Here is an 18,890-nt window from a genome sequence, read left to right as displayed (position 1 = left end):
TGGCCTGAAAGGTCAATTTTTTTGTTTGGTTGAATTAGGACCCCAATTCATGGTAAATAATAGCCCTATATAATATTAATGAGATGGGAAAAGGTTCAAAAAAATTAGAGCTTGTTAGGGAGAAATATGAGTGAATTACGAGATCGCTCCGGAGCCCTAGGCAGCTGCCTAGGAGATTTGGCTTGAAAGTTCAATTTTTTTGTTTAGTTGAATTAGGACCCCAATTCATGGTCAATAATAGCCCTATATAATATTTTTGAGATGGGAAATGGTTCAAAAAAAATTAGAGCTTGTTAGAGAGAAATATGAGTGAATTACGAGATCGCTTCGGAGCCCTAGGCAGCTGCCTAGGAGATTTGGCCTGAAAGGTCAATTTTTTTGTTTTGTTGAATTAGGACCCCAATTCATGGTCAATAATAGCCCTATATAATATTATTGAGATGGGAAAAGGATCAAAAAAATTAGAGCTTGTTAGGGAGAAATATGAGTGAATTACGGAATCGCTCCGGAGCCCTAGGCAGCTGCCTAGGAGATTTGGCCTGAAAGGTCAATTTTTTTGTTTGGTTGAATTAGGACCCAATTCATGGTCAATGATAGCCCTATATAATTTTATTTAGATGGGAAAAGGTTCAAAAAAATTAGAGGTTGTTAGAGAGAAATATGAGTGAATTACGAGATCGCTTCGGAGCCCTAGGCAGCTGCCTAGGAGATTTGGCTTGAAAGTTCAATTTTTTTGTTTGGTTGAATTAGGACCCCAATTCATGGTCAATAATAGCCCTATATAATATTATTGAGATTTGAAATGGTTCAAAAAAATTAGAGCTTGTTAGGAAGAAATATGAGTGAATTACGGAATCGCTTCGGAGCCCTAGGCAGCTGCCTAGGAGATTTGGCCTGAAAGGTCAATTTTTTAGTTTGGTTGAATTAGGACCCCAATTCATGGTCAATAATAGCCCTATATAATATTATTGAGATAGGAAATGGTTCAAAAAAAATTAGAGCTTGTTAGAGAGAAATATGAGTGAATTACGAAATCGCTTCGGAGCCCTAGGCAGCTGCCTAGGAGATTTGGCCTGAAAGGTCAATTTTTTAGTTTGGTTGAATTAGGACCCCAATTCATTGTCAATCATAGCCCTATAAAATATTATTGAGATGGGAAAAGGTTCAAAAAAATTAGAGCTTCTTAGAGACAAATATGAGTGAATTACGGAATCGCTTCGGAGCCCTAGGCAGCTGCCTAGGATATTTGGCCTGAAAGGTCAATTTTTTAGTTGGGTTGAATAAGGACCCCAATTCATGGTCAATAATAGCCCTATATAATATTATTGAGATGGGAAATGGATCAAAAAAATTAGAGCTTGTTAGGGAGAAATATGAGTGAATTAAGGAATCGCTCCGGAGCCCTAGGCAGCAGCCTAGGAGATTTGGCCTGAAAGGTCAATTTTTTTGTTTGGTTGAATTAGGACCCAATTCATGGTCAATGATAGCCCTATATAATTTTATTTAGATGGGAAAAGGTTCAAAAAAATTAGAGGTTGTTAGAGAGAAATATGAGTGAATTACGAGATCGCTTCGGAGCCCTAGGCAGCTGCCTAGGAGATTTGGCTTGAAAGTTCAATTTTTTTGTTTGGTTGAATTAGGACCCCAATTCATGGTCAATAATAGCCCTATATAATATTATTGAGATTTGAAATGGTTCAAAAAAATTAGAGCTTGTTAGAGAGAAATATGAGTGAATTACGAGATCGCTTCGGAGCCCTAGGCAGAGATTTGGCCTGAAAGGTCAATTTTTTTGTTTGGTTGAATTAGGACCCCAATTCATGGTCAATAATAGCCCTATATAATATTATTGAGATAGGAAATGGTTCAAAAAAAATTAGAGCTTGTTAGAGAGAAATATGAGTGAATTACGAAATCGCTTCGGAGCCCTAGGCAGCTGCCTAGGAGATTTGGCCTGAAAGGTCAATTTTTTAGTTTGGTTGAATTAGGACCCCAATTCATTGTCAATCATAGCCCTATAAAATATTATTGAGATGGGAAAAGGTTCAAAAAAATTAGAGCTTCTTAGAGACAAATATGAGTGAATTACGGAATCGCTTCGGAGCCCTAGGCAGCTGCCTAGGATATTTGGCCTGAAAGGTCAATTTTTTAGTTGGGTTGAATAAGGACCCCAATTCATGGTCAATAATAGCCCTATATAATATTATTGAGATGGGAAAAGGATCAAAAAAATTAGAGCTTGTTAGGGAGAAATATGAGTGAATTACGGAATCGCTCCGGAGCCCTAGGCAGCAGCCTAGGAGATTTGGCCTGAAAGGTCAATTTTTTTGTTTGGTTGAATTAGGACCCAATTCATGGTCAATGATAGCCCTATATAATTTTATTTAGATGGGAAAAGGTTCAAAAAAATTAGAGCTTCTTAGAGAGAAATATGAGTGAATTACGAGATCGCTTCGGAGCCCTAGGCAGCTGCCTAGGAGATTTGGCCTGAAAGGTCAATTTTTTTGTTTGGTTGAATTAGGACCCCAATTCATGGTAAATAATAGCCCTATATAATATTATTGAGAGGGGAAAAGGTTCAAAAAAATTAGAGTTTGTTAGGGAGAAATATGAGTGAATTACGAGATCGCTCCGGAGCCCTAGGTTGCGGCCTAGGAGATTTGGCTTGAAAGTTCAATTTTTTTGTTTGGTTGAATTAGGACCCCAATTCATGGTCAATAATAGCCCTATATAATATTATTGAGATGGGAAATGGTTCAAAAAAAATTAGAGCTTGTTAGAGAGAAATATGAGTGAATTACGAGATCGCTTCGGAGCCCTAGGCAGCTGCCTAGGAGATTTGGCCTGAAAGGTCAATTTTTTTGTTTGGTAGAATTAGGACACCAATTCATGGTCAATAATAGCCCTATATAATATTATTGAGATGGGAAATGGTTCTAAAAAATTAGAGCTTGTTAGGGAGAAATATGAGTGAATTACGAGATCGCTCCGGAGCCCTAGGCAGCTACCTACGAGATTTGGCTTGAAAGTTCAATATTTTAGTTTGGTTGAATTATGACCCCAATTCATGGTCAATAATCGCCCTATATAATATTATTGAGATAGGAAAAGGTTCAAAAAAATTAGAGCTTCTTAGAGAGAAATATGAGTGAATTACGAGATCGCTTCGGAGCCCTAAGCAGCAGCCTAGGAGATTTGGCCTGAAAGGTCAATTTATTTGTTTGGTTGAATGAGGACCCTAATTCATGGTAAATAATAGTCCTATATAATATTAATGAGATGGGAAAAGGTTCAAAAAAATTAGAGCTTGTTAGGGAGAAATATGAGTGAATTACGAGATCGCTCCGGAGCCCTAGGCAGCTGCCTAGGAGATTTGGCTTGAAAGTCCAATTTTTTTGTTTGGTTGAATTAGGACCCCAATTCATGGTCAATAATAGCCCTATATAATATTATTGAGATGGGAAATGGTTCAAAAAAAATTAGAGCTTGTTAGAGAGAAATATGAGTGAATTACGAGATCGCTTCGGAGCCCTAGGCAGCTGCCTAGGAGATTTGGCCTAAAAGGTCAATTTTTTTGTTTGGTTGAATTAGGACCCCAATTCATGGTCAATAATAGCCCTATATAATATTATTGAGATGGGAAATGGATCAAAGAAAATTAGAGCTTCATAGAGAGAAATATGAGTGAATTACGAGATCGCTTCGGAGCACTAGGCAGCTCCTTATGAGATTTGGCCTGAAAGGTCAATTTTTTTGTTTGGTTGAATGAGGACCCCAAATCATGGTAAATAATAGTCCTATATAATATTATTGAGAAGGGAAAAGGTTCAAAAAAATTATATCATGTTAGGGAGAAATATGAGTGAATTACGGAATCGCTCCGGAGCCCTAGGCAACTGCCTAGGAGATTTGGCCTGAAAGGTCAATTTTTTTGTTTGGTTGAATTAGGACCCAATTCATGGTCAATGATAGCCCTATATAATTTTATTTAGATGGGAAAAGGTTCAAAAAAATTAGAGGTTGTTAGAGAGAAATATGAGTGAATTACGAGATCGCTTCGGAGCCCTAGGCAGCTGCCTAGGAGATTTGGCCTGAAAGGTCAATTTTTTTGTTTGGTTGAATTAGGACCCCAATTCATGATAAATAATAGCCCTATATAATATTATTGAGATGGGAAAAGGTTCAAAAAAATTAGAGCTTTTAGGGAGAAATATGAGTGAATTACGAGATCGCTCCGGAGCCCTAGGCAGCTGCCTAGGAGATTTGGCTTGAAAGTTCAATTTTTTTGTTTGGTTGAATTAGGACCCCAATTCATGGTCAATAATAGCCCTATATAATATTATTGAGATTTGAAATGGTTCAAAAAAATTAGAGCATGTTAGAGAGAAATATGAGAGAATTACGAGATCGCTTCGGAGCCCTAGGCAGCTGCCTAGGAGATTTGGCCTGAAAGGTCAATTTTTTTGTTTGGTTTAATTAGGACCCCAATTCATGGTCAATAATAGCCCTATATAATATTATTGAGATGGGAAATGGATCAAAGAAAATTAGAGCTTCATAGAGAGAAATATGAGTGAATTACGAGATCGCTTCGGAGCACTAGGCAGCTCCTTATGAGATTTGGCCTGAAAGGTCAATTTTTTTGTTTGGTTGAATGAGGACCCCAAATCATGGTAAACAATAGTCCTATATAATATTATTGAGAAGGGAAAAGGTTCAAAAAAATTATATCATGTTAGGGAGAAATATGAGTGAATTACGGAATCGCTCCGGAGCCCTAGGCAACTGCCTAGGAGATTTGGCCTGAAAGGTCAATTTTTTTGTTTGGTTGAATTAGGACCCAATTCTTGGTCAATGATAGCCCTATATAATTTTATTTAGATGGGAAAAGGTTCAAAAAAATTAGAGGTTGTTAGAGAGAAATATGAGTGAATTACGAGATCGCTTCGGAGCCCTAGGCAGCTGCCTAGGAGATTTGGCCTGAAAGGTCAATTTTTTTGTTTGGTTGAATTAGGACCCCAATTCATGATAAATAATAGCCCTATATAATATTTTTGTGATGGGAAAAGGTTCAAAAAAATTAGAGCTTTTAGGGAGAAATATGAGTGAATTACGAGATCGCTCCGGAGCCCTAGGCAGCTGCCTAGGAGATTTGGCTTGAAAGTTCAATTTTTTTGTTTTGTTGAATTAGGACCCCAATTCATGGTCAATAATAGCCCTATATAATATTATTGAGATTTGAAATGGTTCAAAAAAATTAGAGCTTGTTAGAGAGAAATATGAGTGAATTACGAGATCGCTTCGGAGCCCTAGGCAGAGATTTGGCCTGAAAGGTCAATTTTTTTGTTTGGTTGAATTAGGACCCCAATTCATGGTCAATAATAGCCCTATATAATATTATTGAGATGGGAAATGGATCAAAAAAAATTAGAGCTTCTTAGAGAGAAATATGAGTGAATTACGAGATCGCTTCGGAGCCCTAGGCAGAGATTTGGCCTGAAAGGTCAATTTTTTTGTTTGGTTGAATTAGGACCCCAATTCATGGTCAATAATAGCCCTATATAATATTATTGAGATGGGAAATGGATCAAAAAAAATTAGAGCTTCTTAGAGAGAAATATGAGTGAATTACGAGATCGCTTCGAAGCACTAGGCAGCTCCTTAGGAGATTTGGCCTGAAAGGTCAATTTTTTTGTTTGGTTGAATGAGGACCCCAAATCATGGGAAATAATAGTCCTATATAATATTATTGAGAAGGGAAAAGGTTCAAAAAAATTATATCATGTTAGGGAGAAATATGAGTGAATTACGGAATCGCTCCGGAGCCCTAGGCAGCTGCCTAGGAGATTAGGCCTGAAAGGTCAATTTTTTTGTTTGGTTGAATTAGGACCCAATTCATGGTCAATGATAGCCCTATATAATTTTATTTAGATGGGAAAAGGTTCAAAAAAATTAGAGGTTGTTAGAGAGAAATATGAGTGAATTACGAGATCGCTTCGGCGCCCTAGGCAGCTGCCTAGGAGATTTGGCCTGAAAGGTCAATTTTTTAGTTTGGTTTAATTAGGACCCCAATTCATGGTCAATAATTGCCCTATATAATATTATTGAGATGGGAAAAGGTTCAAAAAAATTAGAGCTTGTTAGGGAGAAATATGAGTGAATTACGAGATCGCTCCGGAGCCCTAGGCAGCTGCCTAGGAGATTTGGCCTGAAAGGTCAATTTTTTAGTTTGGTTGAATTAGGACCCCAATTCATTGTCAATCATAGCCCTATAAAATATTATTGAGATGGGAAAAGGTTCAAAAAAATTAGATCATGTTAGGGAGAAATATGAGTGAATTACGGAATCGCTCCGGAGCCCTAGGCAGCTGCCTAGGAGATTTGGCCTGAAAGGTCAATTTTTTTGTTTGGTTGAATTAGGACCCAATTCATGGTCAATGATATCCGTATATAATTTTATTTAGATGGGAAAAGGATCAAAAAAATTAGATCATGTTAGGGAGAAATATGAGTGAATTACGGAATCGCTCCGGAGCCCTAGGCAGCTGCCTAGGAGATTTGGCCTGAAAGGTCAATTTTTTTGTTTGGTTGAATTAGGACCCAATTCATGGTCAATAATAGCCCTATATAATATTATTGAGATTTGAAATGGTTCAAAAAAATTAGAGCTTGTTAGAGAGAAATATGAGTGAATTACGAGATCGCTTCGGAGCCCTAGGCAGCTGCCTAGGAGATTTGGCCTGAAAGGTCAATTTTTTTGTTTGGTTTAATTAGGACCCCAATTCATGGTCAATAATAGCCCTATATAATATTATTGAGATGGGAAATGGATCAAAGAAAATTAGAGCTTCATAGAGAGAAATATGAGTGAATTACGAGATCGCTTCGGAGCACTAGGCAGCTCCTTATGAGATTTGGCCTGAAAGGTCAATTTTTTTGTTTGGTTGAATGAGGACCCCAAATCATGGTAAATAATAGTCCTATATAATATTATTGAGAAGGGAAAAGGTTCAAAAAAATTATATCATGTTAGGGAGAAATATGAGTGAATTACGGAATCGCTCCGGAGCCCTAGGCAACTGCCTAGGAGATTTGGCCTGAAAGGTCAATTTTTTTGTTTGGTTGAATTAGGACCCAATTCATTGTCAATGATAGCCCTATATAATTTTATTTAGATGGGAAAAGGTTCAAAAAAATTAGAGGTTGTTAGAGAGAAATATGAGTGAATTACGAGATCGCTTCGGAGCCCTAGGCAGCTCCCTAGGAGATTTGGCCTGAAAGGTCAATTTTTTTGTTTGGTTGAATTAGGACCCCAATTCATGATAAATAATAGCCCTATATAATATTATTGAGATGGGAAAAGGTTCAAAAAAATTAGAGCTTTTAGGGAGAAATATGAGTGAATTACGAGATCGCTCCGGAGCCCTAGGCAGCTGCCTAGGAGATTTGGCTTGAAAGTTCAATTTTTTTGTTTGGTTGAATTAGGACCCCAATTCATGGTCAATAATAGCCCTATATAATATTATTGAGATTTGAAATGGGTCAAAAAAATTAGAGCATGTTAGAGAGAAATATGAGTGAATTACGAGATCGCTTCGGAGCCCTAGGCAGCTGCCTAGGAGATTTGGCCTGAAAGGTCAATTTTTTTGTTTGGTTTAATTAGGACCCCAATTCATGGTCAATAATAGCCCTATATAATATTATTGATATGGGAAATGGATCAAAGAAAATTAGAGCTTCATAGAGAGAAATATGAGTGAATTACGAGATCGCTTCGGAGCACTAGGCAGCTCCTTATGAGATTTGGCCTGAAAGGTCAATTTTTTTGTTTGGTTGAATGAGGACCCCAAATCATGGTAAATAATAGTCCTATATAATATTATTGAGAAGGGAAAAGGTTCAAAAAAATTATATCATGTTAGGGAGAAATATGAGTGAATTACGGAATCGCTCCGGAGCCCTAGGCAACTGCCTAGGAGATTTGGCCTGAAAGGTCAATTTTTTTGTTTGGTTGAATTAGGACCCAATTCATTGTCAATGATAGCCCTATATAATTTTATTTAGATGGGAAAAGGTTCAAAAAAATTAGAGGTTGTTAGAGAGAAATATGAGTGAATTACGAGATCGCTTCGGAGCCCTAGGCAGCTGCCTAGGAGATTTGGCCTGAAAGGTCAATTTTTTTGTTTGGTTGAATTAGGACCCCAATTCATGATAAATAATAGCCCTATATAATATTATTGAGATGGGAAAAGGTTCAAAAAAATTAGAGCTTTTAGGGAGAAATATGAGTGAATTACGAGATCGCTCCGGAGCCCTAGGCAGCTGCCTAGGAGATTTGGCTTGAAAGTTCAATTTTTTTGTTTGGTTGAATTAGGACCCCAATTCATGGTCAATAATAGCCCTATATAATATTATTGAGATTTGAAATGGGTCAAAAAAATTAGAGCATGTTAGAGAGAAATATGAGTGAATTACGAGATCGCTTCGGAGCCCTAGGCAGCTGCCTAGGAGATTTGGCCTGAAAGGTCAATTTTTTTGTTTGGTTTAATTAGGACCCCAATTCATGGTCAATAATAGCCCTATATAATATTATTGATATGGGAAATGGATCAAAGAAAATTAGAGCTTCATAGAGAGAAATATGAGTGAATTACGAGATCGCTTCGGAGCACTAGGCAGCTCCTTATGAGATTTGGCCTGAAAGGTCAATTTTTTTGTTTGGTTGAATGAGGACCCCAAATCATGGTAAATAATAGTCCTATATAATATTATTGAGAAGGGAAAAGGTTCAAAAAAATTATATCATGTTAGGGAGAAATATGAGTGAATTACGGAATCGCTCCGGAGCCCTAGGCAACTGCCTAGGAGATTTGGCCTGAAAGGTCAATTTTTTTGTTTGGTTGAATTAGGACCCAATTCATGGTCAATGATAGCCCTATATAATTTTATTTAGATGGGAAAAGGTTCAAAAAAATTAGAGGTTGTTAGAGAGAAATATGAGTGAATTACGAGATCGCTTCGGAGCCCTAGGCAGCTGCCTAGGAGATTTGGCCTGAAAGGTCAATTTTTTTGTTTGGTTGAATTAGGACCCCAATTCATGATAAATAATAGCCCTATATAATATTATTGAGATGGGAAAAGGTTCAAAAAAATTAGAGCTTTTAGGGAGAAATATGAGTGAATTACGAGATCGCTCCGGAGCCCTAGGCAGCTGCCTAGGAGATTTGGCTTGAAAGTTCAACTTTTTTGTTTGGTTGAATTAGGACCCCAATTCATGGTCAATAATAGCCCTATATAATATTATTGAGATTTGAAATGGTTCAAAAAAATTAGAGCTTGTTAGAGAGAAATATGAGTGAATTACGAGATCGCTTCGGAGCCCTAGGCAGAGATTTGGCCTGAAAGGTCAATTTTTTTGTTTGGTTGAATTAGGACCCCAATTCATGGTCAATAATAGCCCTATATAATATTATTGAGATGGGAAATGGATCAAAAAAAATTAGAGCTTCTTAGAGAGAAATATGAGTGAATTACGAGATCGCTTCGGAGCACTAGGCAGCTCCATAGGAGATTTGGCCTGAAAGGTCAATTTTTTTGTTTGGTTGAATGAGGACCCCAAATCATGGTAAATAATAGTCCTATATAATATTATTGAGAAGGGAAAAGGTTCAAAAAAATTATATCATGTTAGGGAGAAATATGAGTGAATTACGGAATCGCTCCGGAGCCCTAGGCAGCTGCCTAGGAGATTTGGCCTGAAAGGTCAATTTTTTTGTTTGGTTGAATTAGGACCCAATTCATGGTCAATGATAGCCCTATATAATTTTATTTAGATGGGAAAAGGTTCAAAAAAATTAGAGGTTGTTAGAGAGAAATATGAGTGAATTACGAGATCGCTTCGGCGCCCTAGGTAGCTGCCTAGGAGATTTGGCCTGAAAGGTCAATTTTTTAGTTTGGTTGAATTAGGACCCCAATTCATTGTCAATCATAGCCCTATAAAATATTATTGAGATGGGAAAAGGTTCAAAAAAATTAGATCATGTTAGGGAGAAATATGAGTGAATTACGGAATCGCTCCGGAGCCCTAGGCAGCTCCCTAGGAGATTTGGCCTGAAAGGTCAATTTTTTTGTTTGGTTGAATTAGGACCCAATTCATGGTCAATGATATCCGTATATAATTTTATTTAGATGGGAAAAGGATCAAAAAAATTAGATCATGTTAGGGAGAAATATGAGTGAATTACGGAATCGCTCCGGAGCCCTAGGCAGCTGCCTAGGAGATTTGGCCTGAAAGGTCAATTTTTTTGTTTGGTTGAATTAGGACCCAATTCATGGTCAATAATAGCCCTATATAATATTATTGAGATTTGAAATGGTTCAAAAAAATTAGAGCTTGTTAGAGAGAAATATGAGTGAATTACGAGATCGCTTCGGAGCCCTAGGCAGCTGCCTAGGAGATTTGGCCTGAAAGGTCAATTTTTTTGTTTGGTTTAATTAGGACCCCAATTCATGGTCAATAATAGCCCTATATAATATTATTGAGATGGGAAATGGATCAAAGAAAATTAGAGCTTCATAGAGAGAAATATGAGTGAATTACGAGATCGCTTCGGAGCACTAGGCAGCTCCTTATGAGATTTGGCCTGAAAGGTCAATTTTTTTGTTTGGTTGAATGAGGACCCCAAATCATGGTAAATAATAGTCCTATATAATATTATTGAGAAGGGAAAAGGTTCAAAAAAATTATATCATGTTAGGGAGAAATATGAGAGAATTACGGAATCGCTCCGGAGCCCTAGGCAACTGCCTAGGAGATTTGGCCTGAAAGGTCAATTTTTTTGTTTGGTTGAATTAGGACCCAATTCATGGTCAATGATAGCCCTATATAATTTTATTTAGATGGGAAAAGGTTCAAAAAAATTAGAGGTTGTTAGAGAGAAATATGAGTGAATTACGAGATCGCTTCGGAGCCCTAGGCAGCTGCCTAGGAGATTTGGCCTGAAAGGTCAATTTTTTTGTTTGGTTGAATTAGGACCCCAAATCATGGTAAATAATAGTCCTATATAATATTATTGAGAAGGGAAAAGGTTCAAAAAAATTATATCATGTTAGGGAGAAATATGAGTGAATTACGGAATCGCTCCGGAGCCCTAGGCAGCTGCCTAGGAGATTTGGCCTGAAAGGTCAATTTTTTTGTTTGGTTGAATTAGGACCCAATTCATGGTCAATGATAGCCCTATATAATTTTATTTAGATGGGAAAAGGTTCAAAAAAATTAGAGGTTGTTAGAGAGAAATATGAGTGAATTACGAGATCGCTTCGGCGCCCTAGGCAGCTGCCTAGGAGATTTGGCCTGAAAGGTCAATTTTTTAGTTTGGTTTAATTAGGACCCCAATTCATGGTCAATAATTGCCCTATATAATATTATTGAGATGGGAAAAGGTTCAAAAAAATTAGATCATGTTAGGGAGAAATATGAGTGAATTACGGAATCGCTCCGGAGCCCTAGGCAGCTGCCTAGGAGATTTGGCTTGAAAGTTCAATTTTTTTGTTTGGTTGAATTAGGACCCCAATTCATGGTCAATAATAGCCCTATATAATATTATTGAGATTTGAAATGGTTCAAAAAAATTAGAGCTTCTTAGAGAGAAATATGAGTGAATTACGAGATCGCTTCGGAGCACTAGGCAGCTCCTTAGGAGATTTGGCCTGAAAGGTCAATTTTTTTGTTTGGTTGAATGAGGACCCCAAATCATGGTAAATAATAGTCCTATATAATATTATTGAGAAGGGAAAAGGTTCAAAAAAATTATATCATGTTAGGGAGAAATATGAGTGAATTACGGAATCGCTCCGGAGCCCTAGGCAGCTGCCTAGGAGATTTGGCCTGAAAGGTCAATTTTTTTGTTTGGTTGAATTTGGACCCAATTCATGGTCAATGATAGCCCTATATAATTTTATTTAGATGGGAAAAGGTTCAAAAAAATTATATCATGTTAGGGAGAAATATGAGTGAATTACGGAATCGCTCCGGAGCCCTAGGCAACTGCCTAGGAGATTTGGCCTGAAAGGTCAATTTTTTTGTTTGGTTGAATTAGGACCCAATTCATGGTCAATGATAGCCCTATATAATTTTATTTAGATGGGAAAAGGTTCAAAAAAATTAGAGGTTGTTAGAGAGAAATATGAGTGAATTACGAGATCGCTTCGGAGCCCTAGGCAGCTGCCTAGGAGATTTGGCCTGAAAGGTCAATTTTTTTGTTTGGTTGAATTAGGACCCCAATTCATGATAAATAATAGCCCTATATAATATTATTGAGATGGGAAAAGGTTCAAAAAAATTAGAGCTTTTAGGGAGAAATATGAGTGAATTACGAGATCGCTCCGGAGCCCTAGGCAGCTGCCTAGGAGATTTGGCTTGAAAGTTCAATTTTTTTGTTTGGTTGAATTAGGACCCCAATTCATTGTCAATAATAGCCCTATATAATATTATTGAGATTTGAAATGGTTCAAAAAAATTAGAGCTTGTTAGAGAGAAATATGAGTGAATTACGAGATCGCTTCGGAGCCCTAGGCAGAGATTTGGCCTGAAAGGTCAATTTTTTTGTTTGGTTGAATTAGGACCCCAATTCATGGTCAATAATAGCCCTATATAATATTATTGAGATGGGAAATGGATCAAAAAAAATTAGAGCTTCTTAGAGAGAAATATGAGTGAATTACGAGATCGCTTCGGAGCACTAGGCAGCTCCTTAGGAGATTAGGCCTGAAAGGTCAATTTTTTTGTTTGGTTGAAGGAGGACCCCAAATCATGGTAAATAATAGTCCTATATAATATTATTGAGAAGGGAAAAGGTTCAAAAAAATTATATCATGTTAGGGAGAAATATGAGTGAATTACGGAATCGCTCCGGAGCCCTAGGCAGCTGCCTAGGAGATTTGGCCTGAAAGGTCAATTTTTTTGTTTGGTTGAATTAGGACCCAATTCATGGTCAATGATAGCCCTATATAATTTTATTTAGATGGGAAAAGGTTCAAAAAAATTAGAGGTTGTTAGAGAGAAATATGAGTGAATTACGAGATCGCTTCGGCGCCCTAGGCTGCTGCCTAGGAGATTTGGCCTGAAAGGTCAATTTTTTAGTTTGGTTTAATTAGGACCCCAATTCATGGTCAATAGTTGCCCTATATAATATTATTGAGATGGGAAAAGGTTCAAAAAAATTAGAGCTTGTTAGGGAGAAATATGAGTGAATTACGAGATCGCTCCGGAGCCCTAGGCAGCTGCCTAGGAGATTTGGCCTGAAAGGTCAATTTTTTAGTTTGGTTGAATTAGGACCCCAATTCATTGTCAATCATAGCCCTATAAAATATTATTGAGATGGGAAAAGGTTCAAAAAAATTAGATCATGTTAGGGAGAAATATGAGTGAATTACGGAATCGCTCCGGAGCCCTAGGCAGCTGCCTAGGAGATTTGGCCTGAAAGGTCAATTTTTTTGTTTGGTTGAATTTGGACCCAATTCATGGTCAATGATATCCGTATATAATTTTATTTAGATGGGAAAAGCATCAAAAAAATTAGATCATGTTAGGGAGAAATATGAGTGAATTACGGAATCGCTCCGGAGCCCTAGGCAGCTGCCTAGGAGATTTGGCCTGAAAGGTCAATTTTTTTGTTTGGATGAATTAGGACCCAATTCATGGTCAATGATATCCCTATATAATTTTATTTAGATGGGAAAAGGATCAAAAAAATTAGAGCTTGTTAGGGAGAAATATGAGTGAATTACGGAATCGCTCCGGAGCCCTAGACAGCTCCTTAGGAGATTTGGCCTGAAAGGTCAATTTTTTTGTTTGGTTGAATGAGGACATCAAATCATGGTAAATAATAGTCCTATATAATATTATAGAGAAGGGAAAAGGTTAAAAAACATTAGATCATGTTAGGGAGAAATATGAGTGAATTACGGAATCGCTCCGGAGCCCTAGGCAGCAGCCTAGGAGATTTGGCCTGAAAGGTCAATTTTTTTGTTTGGTTGAATTAGGACCCAATTCATGGTCAATGATAGCCCTATATAATTTTATTTAGAAGGGAAAAGGTTCAAAAAAATTAGAGCTTCTTAGAGAGAAATATGAGTGAATTACGAGATCGCTTTGGAGCCCTAGGCAGCTGCCTAGGAGATTTGGCCTGAAAGGTCAATTTTTTTGTTTGGTTGAATTAGGACCCCAATTCATGGTAAATAATAGCCCTATATAATATTATTGAGATGGGAAAAGGTTCAAAAAAATTAGAGCTTGTTAGGGAGAAATATGAGTGAATTACGAGATCGCTCCGGAGCCCTAGGCAGCTGCCTAGGAGATTTGGCTTGAAAGTTCAATTTTTTTGTTTGGTTGAATTAGGACCCCAATTCATGGTCAATAATAGCCCTATATAATATTATTGAGATGGGAAATGGTTCAAAAAAAATTAGAGCTTGTTAGAGAGAAATATGAGTGAATTACGAGATCGCTTCGGAGCCCTAGGCAGCTGCCTAGGAGATTTGGCCTGAAAGGTCAATTTTTTTGTTTGGTTGAATTAGGACCCCAATTCATGGTCAATAATAGCCCTATATAATATTATTGAGATGGGAAATGGATCAAAGAAAATTAGAGCTTCATAGAGAGAAATATGAGTGAATTACGAGATCGCTTCGGAGCACTAGGCAGCTCCTTATGAGATTTGGCCTGAAAGGTCAATTTTTTTGTTTGGTTGAATGAGGACCCCAAATCATGGTAAATAATAGTCCTATATAATATTATTGAGAAGGGAAAAGGTTCAAAAAAATTATATCATGTTAGGGAGAAATATGAGTGAATTACGGAATCGCTCCGGAGCCCTAGGCAACTGCCTAGGAGATTTGGCCTGAAAGGTCAATTTTTTTGTTTGGTTGAATTAGGACCCAATTAATGGTCAATGATAGCCCTATATAATTTTATTTAGATGGGAAAAGGTTCAAAAAAATTAGACGTTGTTAGAGAGAAATATGAGTGAATTACGAGATCGCTTCGGAGCCCTAGGCAACTGCCTAGGAGATTTGGCCTGAAAGGTCAATCTTTTTGTTTGGTTGAATTAGGACCCCAATTCATGATAAATAATAGCCCTATATAATATTATTGAGATGGGAAAAGGTTCAAAAAAATTAGAGCTTTTAGGGAGAAATATGAGTGAATTACGAGATCGCTCCGGAGCCCTAGGCAGCTGCCTACGAGATTTGGCTTGAAAGTTCAATATTTTAGTTTGGTTGAATTAGGACCCCAATTCATGGTCAATAATAGCCCTATATAATATTATTGAGATGGGAAAAGGTTCAAAAAAATTAGAGCTTCTTAGAGAGAAATATGTGTGAATTACGAGATCGCTTCGGAGCCCTAAGCAGCTGCCTAGGAGATTTGGCCTGAAAGGTCAATTTATTTGTTTGGTTGAATGAGGACCCTAATTCATGGTAAATAATAGTCCTATATAATATTAATGAGATGGGAAAAGGTTCAAAAAAATTAGAGCTTGTTAGGGAGAAATATGAGTGAATTACGAGATCGCTCCGGAGCCCTAGGCAGCTGCCTAGGAGATTTGGCTTGAAAGTTCAATTTTTTTGTTTGGTTGAATTAGGACCCCAATTCATGGTCAATAATAGCCCTATATAATATTATTGAGATGGGAAATGTTTCAAAAAAAATTAGAGCTTGTTAGAGAGAAATATGAGTGAATTACGAGATCGCTTCGGAGCACTAGGCAGCTCCTTATGAGATTTGGCCTGAAAGGTCAATTTTTTAGTTTGGTTGAATTAGGACCCCAATTCATTGTCAATCATAGCCCTATAAAATATTATTGAGATGGGAAAAGGTTCAAAAAAATTAGAGCTTCTTAGAGAGAAATATGAGTGAATTACGGAATCGCTCCGGAGCCCTAGGCAACTGCCTAGGAGATTTGGCCTGAAAGGTCAATTTTTTTGTTTGGTTGAATTATGACCCAATTAATGGTCAATGATAGCCCTATATAATTTTATTTAGATGGGAAAAGGTTCAAAAAAATTAGACGTTGTTAGAGAGAAATATGAGTGAATTACGAGATCGCTTCGGAGCCCTAGGCAACTGCCTAGGAGATTTGGCCTGAAAGGTCAATCTTTTTGTTTGGTTGAATTAGGACCCCAATTCATGATAAATAATAGCCCTATATAATATTATTGAGATGGGAAAAGGTTCAAAAAAATTAGAGCTTTTAGGGAGAAATATGAGTGAATTACGAGATCGCTCCGGAGCCCTAGGCAGCTGCCTACGAGATTTGGCTTGAAAGTTCAATATTTTAGTTTGGTTGAATTAGGACCCCAATTCATGGTCAATAATAGCCCTATATAATATTATTGAGATGGGAAAAGGTTCAAAAAAATTAGAGCTTCTTAGAGAGAAATATGTGTGAATTACGAGATCGCTTCGGAGCCCTAAGCAGCTGCCTAGGAGATTTGGCCTGAAAGGTCAATTTATTTGTTTGGTTGAATGAGGACCCTAATTCATGGTAAATAATAGTCCTATATAATATTAATGAGATGGGAAAAGGTTCAAAAAAATTAGAGCTTGTTAGGGAGAAATATGAGTGAATTACGAGATCGCTCCGGAGCCCTAGGCAGCTGCCTAGGAGATTTGGCTTGAAAGTTCAATTTTTTTGTTTGGTTGAATTAGGACCCCAATTCATGGTCAATAATAGCCCTATATAATATTATTGAGATGGGAAATGTTTCAAAAAAAATTAGAGCTTGTTAGAGAGAAATATGAGTGAATTACGAGATCGCTTCGGAGCCCTAGGCAGCTGCCTAGGAGATTTGGCCTGAAAGGTCAATTTTTTAGTTTGGTTGAATTAGGACCCCAATTCATTGTCAATCATAGCCCTATAAAATATTATTGAGATGGGAAAAGGTTCAAAAAAATTAGAGCTTCTTAGAGAGAAATATGAGTGAATTACGGAATCGCTTCGGAGCCCTAGGCAGCAGCCTAGTATATTTGGCCTGAAAGGTCAATTTTTTAGTTGGGTTGAATAAGGACCCCAATTCATGGTCAATAATAGCCCTATATAATATTATTGAGAGGGGAAAAGGATCAAAAAAATTAGAGCTTGTTAGGGAGAAATATGAGTGAATTACGGAATCGCTCCGGAGCCCTAGGCAGCAGCCTAGGAGATTTGGCCTGAAAGGTCAATTTTTTTGTTTGGTTGAATTAGGACCCAATTCATGGTCAATGATAGCCCTATATAATTTTATTTAGATGGGAAAAGGTTCAAAAAAATTAGAGCTTCTTAGAGAGAAATATGAGTGAATTACGAGATCGCTTCGGAGCCCTAGGCAGCTGCCTAGGAGATTTGGGCTGAAAGGTCAATTTTTTTGTTTGGTTGAATTAGGACCCCAATTCATGGTAAATAATAGCCCTATATAATATTATTGAGATGGGAAAAGGTTCAAAAAAATTAGAGCTTGTTAGGGAGAAATATGAGTGAATTACGACATCGCTCCGGAGCCCTAGGCTGCTGCCTAGGAGATTTGGCTTGAAAGTTCAATTTTTTGGTTTGGTTGAATTAGGACCCCAATTCATGGTCAATAATAGCCCTATATAATATTATTGAGATGGGAAATGGTTCAAAAAAAATTAGAGCTTGTTAGAGAGAAATATGAGTGAATTACGAGATCGCTTCGGAGCCCTAGGCAGCTGCCTAGGAGATTTGGCCTGAAAGGTCAATTTTTTTGTTTGGTTGAATTAGGACACCAATTCATGGTCAATATTAGCCCTATATAATATTATTGAGATGGGAAATGGATCAAAAAAAATTAGAGTTTCTTAGAGAGAAATATGAGTGAATTACGAGATCGCTTCGGAGCCCTAAGCAGCTGCCTAGGAGATTTGGCCTGAAAGGTCCATTTATTTGTTTGGTTGAATGAGGACCCTAATTCATGGTAAATAATAGTCCTATATAATATTAATGAGATGGGAAAAGGTTCAAAAAAATTAGAGCTTGTTATGGAGAAATATGAGTGAATTACGAGATCGCTCAGGAGCCCTAGGCAGCTGCCTACGAGATTTGGCTTGAAAGTTCAATATTTTTGTTTGGTTGAATTAGGACCTCAATTCATGGTCAATAATAGCCCTATATAATATTATTAAGATGGGAAATGGTTCAAAAAAAATTAGAGCTTGTTAGAGTGAAATATGAGTGAATTACGAGATCGCTTCGGAGCCCTAGGCAGCTGCCTAGGAGATTTGGCCTGAAAGGTCAATTTTTTTGTTTGGTTGAATTAGGACCCCAATTCATGGTCAATAATAGCCCTATATAATATTATTGAGATGGGAAATGGATCAAAAAAAATTAGAGTTTCTTAGAGAGAAATATGAGTGAATTACGAGATCGCTTCGGAGCCCTAAGCAGCTGCCTAGGAGAATTGGCCTGAAAGGTCAATTTATTTGTTTGGTTGAATGAGGACCCTAATTCATGGTAAATAATAGTCCTATAAAATATTAATTATATGGGAAAAGGTTCAAAAAAATTAGAGCTTGTTAGGGAGAAATATGAGTGAATTACGAGATCGCTCCGGAGCCCAAAGCAGCTGCCTAGGAGATTTGTCTTGAAAGTTCAATTTTTTTGTTTGGTTGAATTAGGACCCCAATTGATGGTCAATAATAGCCCTATATAATATTATTGAGATGGGAAATGGTTCAAAAAAAATTAGAGCTTGTTAGAGAGAAATATGAGTGAATTACGAGATCGCTTCGGAGCCCTAGGCAGCTGCCTAGGAGATTTGGCCTGAAAGGTCAATTTTTTTGTTTGGTTGAATTAGGACCCCAATTCATGGTCAATAATAGCCCTATATAATAT

The sequence above is a fragment of the Humulus lupulus genome, chromosome X (assembly GCF_963169125.1).
Source record: "Humulus lupulus chromosome X, drHumLupu1.1, whole genome shotgun sequence".
NCBI lineage: Eukaryota > Viridiplantae > Streptophyta > Magnoliopsida > Rosales > Cannabaceae > Humulus > Humulus lupulus.
The sequence above is the reverse complement of the archived record's forward strand: the minus strand, read 5'-3'. Positions refer to the sequence as shown.